This window comes from Schistocerca serialis, chromosome 4 (genome assembly GCF_023864345.2).
Source record: "Schistocerca serialis cubense isolate TAMUIC-IGC-003099 chromosome 4, iqSchSeri2.2, whole genome shotgun sequence".
Taxonomy (NCBI): Eukaryota; Metazoa; Arthropoda; class Insecta; order Orthoptera; family Acrididae; genus Schistocerca; species Schistocerca serialis.
Window position 1 is genome coordinate 35807646 of NC_064641.1, and position 4436 is coordinate 35812081.

A 4436-nucleotide genomic window follows, 5' to 3' on the forward strand; every position below is an offset into this window, starting at 1 on the left:
TCTTCTGACTGCCTTTCTCACAGGCACCAATAACATCACGCAACATTTCAAGGCCTTTCTTGTATCTTTGTGCGCAGGGTACATGGATGATTTATCCTTAACATATGCTCTTGGCCCATGTGCAGTGGAAACATAACACAAATTACACATTATACTTCATAGTCACTTCTCCCTCGTTTTACGAAGAACCTCTCTTCTGACTGCCTTTCTCTCAGGCACCAACAACATCACGCAACATTTCAAGGCCTTTCTTGTACCTTTGTGCGCAGGGTGCATGGATGATTTATCCTTAATATATGCTCTTGGCCCATGTGCAGTGGAAACATAACACAAATTACACATTCTACTTCATAGTCACTTCTCCCTCGTTTTACGAAGAACCTCTCTTCTGACTGCCTTTCTCACAGGCACCAACAACATCACGCAACATTTCAAGGCCTTTCTTGTATCTTTGTGCGCAGGGTACATGGATGATTTATCCTTAACATATGCTCTTGGCCCATGTGCAGTGGAAACATAACACAAATTACACATTATACTTCATAGTCACTTCTCCCTCGTTTTACGAAGAACCTTTCTTCTGACTGCCTTTCTCACAGGCACCAACAACATCACGCAACATTTCAAGGCCTTTTTTGTATCTTTGTGCGCAGGGTACATGGATGATTTATCCTTAACATATGCTCTTGGCCCATGTGCAGTGGAAACATAACACAAATTACACATTCTACTTCATAGTCACTTCTCCCTCGTTTTACAAAGAACCATTCTTCTGACTACCTTTCTTGAAACAATCAAATACTTTAATAATAAATTAAACGCGATACGGCACGGACAGAGAAACAGAGAACCTCGCTGATGTCAATCTTAAATTTAACTGAGGTATGGAACAATAACGGAAAACTAGTAGCGTTGTTGTGTAATAGTTCTGCTTGAGGGACAGCTGCGATAGTAAAGGCTACCGTAATTTAGCTTAAAAGCTGCTGTTGAAATATAGATCCACGCAAGAATTTGGAGAAAAAATAGATATTATGAGAACATGCCCTTGACATCCGAAATCAGAGAAGAACTGCCGTCCTTAAATTCTTTTCGAGACATCGATTTCTTGAACCTGAAACCGGGACTGTCCCGGAAAACTGGAACATCTGGCAACATCATTATGCACCATTCATGGGATAAGGCGTTACGCCATATCAACAAAATCGCTGAATGACCATGTTCTCATCTGCAGACCTGTTACCTTTCGTCATAGGTGCAAGCCATTCCTTGGGGACATTGTTACAGGTGACGAGAGATCGTGCTTGTAAGTCAACTCTGATAATTGTTTCGTGTGGCCCAAGGATCTGATCCAAGTGTTTTAATTCGACGCCACTTCGGCGCCTTGTCTGTCCCTAACCTACCCCAGTAAAGCAACCGGGGAAAGAGGGCCTACAGTGGAATTCGAACCCCGTGCCGTTCCTCGCAAATCTTTACATCGCTGAGAAGTGACGCTTAGGTTAGAGGTAGAGTGAAAAATGTCCCTCATTCGACCGAGAATCGATTCTGTGAGCTCTATGTTTGCACACAAACACTTCACGGTAATATCACTAAATTTTAGACCTGACTGTAATTGAACTTAAAGAAGAGGAAACAATGGCTCTGCCCATCTAAAAAAGCAACATTCCATGGGAAGGATGGTGTACATCCTGAAAACAATCATGTTGTGCCTTTGGAGGAACCACCTATCATTCTTCATCACGATTTGCTACCAAGAAATGGAACGATAAAAGCTGCAGCTTCTGCTGAACAGTTGAGCCGACTCGCCGTTGCTGCCGAAAACAAAACATCCAGTAAACTCGTGTTGTTTCTCCACGACGATGCCCGCCCACGTACGGCAAGAATCACCACAGATGTGACTGCCGAACTTGGGAATCATTTCCTCACCTTCTTTATCAGCGGCTCCCAACCTTCCCTATACCATTACCCTTGAGTGCAATCAGACATTAGCTAGTACCAGTGTCTTATCCCCCGCCCCTCCCCCACATAATCACGTAATTTAGCACTTAATTAAAATGTATACTGAAAGACTTTTTGGAACTCCTTTGTTTTTAAAATGATGAAAATTGGAGTATTTTTAGTCTGTCTGTGTGTGTTAGAATGAACGGCGGAAGACTTCGTTGTACATCCCGAGTGCCACACACAACTCCTCAGATGAGAAAGCTGACTATCCTCAGTGAGGGTAGACACTTGTTACGAAACATGCCACCCCTGCCTTACTCCTCTCCATTGCGCCACTTGCTTGACCTGCACACTACAACCCCATTTAAAATCAAACAGATTCAGGCGTGTGAGCTATACAGGATGGTCCATTGATCGTGATCGGGCCAAATATCTCACGAAATAGGCGTCAAACGAAAAAACTACAAAGAACGAAACTTGTCTATCTTGCACATTAATGCAATAAATGCTCAAAATGATGTCCATCAATCTCAATGCATTTTGCAATACCTGTAACGACATTCCTCTCAACAGCGAGTAGTTCGCCTTCCGTAATGTTCGCACATGCATTGACAACGCGCTGACGCATGTTGTCAGGCGTTGTCGGTGGATCACGATAGGAACTATCCTGCAACTTTCCACACAGAAAGAAATCGGTGAACGTGCGACGACCAATCCACCTGTCATGAAATATGCTATTCAATACCGCTTCAACCGCAAGCGAGCTGTGTGCCGGACATCCATGATGTTGGAAGTACATCGCCTTTCTGTCATGCAGTGAAACATCTTGTAGTAACATCGGTAGAACATTACGTAGGAAATCAGCATACATTGCACCATTTAGATTGCTAACGATAAAATGGTGGCCAATTATCCTTCCTCCCATAATGCCACACCATACATTAAACCGCCAAGGTCGCTGATGTTCCACTTGTCGCAGCCATCGTGGATTTTCCGTTGCCCAATAGTGCATATTATGCCGGTTTACGTCACCGCTGTTGGTGAATGACGCTTCGTCGCTAAATAGAACGCGTGTAAAAAATCTGTCATCGTCCCGTAATGTCTCTTGTTCCCAGTGGCAGAACTGTACACGACGTTCAAGGTCGTCGCCATGCAATTCGTGGTGTAGGAAAATATGGTACGGGTGCAATCGATATTGATGTAGCATTCTCAATACCGACGTTTTTGAGATTCCCGATTCTCGCGCAATTTGTTTGCTACTGATGTGCGGATTAGCCGCGACAGCAGCTAAAACACTTATTTGGGCATCATCAATTGTTGCACGTCGTGGTTGGCGTTTCACATGTGTCTGAACACGTCCTGTTTCCTTAAATAACGTAACTATCCGGCGAACGGTCCGGACACTTGGATGTTGTCGTCCAGGATACCGAGCAGCGTACATAGCACACTCCCGTTGGGCATTTTGATCACAATAGCCATACATCAACGCGATATCGACCTTTTCCGCAATTGGTAAACAGTCTATTTTAACACTGGTAATGTTTCACGAAGCAAATACCGTCCCCACTGGCGGAATATTACGTGATACCACGTACTTATACGTTTGTGACTATTACAGCGCCATCTATTACAAGGTGAAAAAAGTGGTCCAACTAAGGCATTCATCTTTCTTTACGTACTACATCAATATGTAATTAAAAATGTGGTTTCCTATTTAAAAACACGCAGTTGATATCCGTTTGAACTATGGCAGCGCCATCTGGCGGACCAACCATAGCGCCATCTGGTTTCCCCCTGCAAGCTAGACGAGTTTCGTTCTTTGTAGGTTTTTTTTCATTTGATGCTTATTTCGTGTGCTATTTGGCCCGGTCACTGTCCTTCGACCACCCTGTACTTACTGTTCGTAATTGACTTGATTGCTGCACTCCTTAGCTCTGAACTGGCAGACGTTGGACGAGTTCAGGACGTTAATGCTTTGTGTTTAACCAATCCAGTAATAATAATAATAATAACTGAGCCACGGCTCGGTTTGCTGGCCTAACTACCTCTGGCACCGGTATCTATGTCACCTCCCTTGCGACTTATCATTGGTTTTGCTGGTTCAGGTATGGAGTCCCGGCGGGACGGGGTGAGTTGTGAACGGCACGTGACGTAAGCAGGAGGGCTGGAGCAGCAGTGCCTGGCGGCTGGGTTTGGTTGGGCCGATTTGGGATGGACAACGCACGTACCCAGCGGCTTGTCGAATATAATACACTACGGACCATTAAAATTGCTACAAGTAGAAGAAATGCAGATGACAAACGGGTATTCACTGGACAAATATATTATACTAGAACTGACATGTGACTACATTTTCACGCAATTTGAGTCCATACATCCTGAGAAATCAATGTAACGCCGGAAATGCATATCCTCCTATTTCTATCTATTGTACTATAAATTTTTTTCCTTATTTTTGTTACCTGAAGATATGACGTTTCTGTGTCTTTGTATATTGT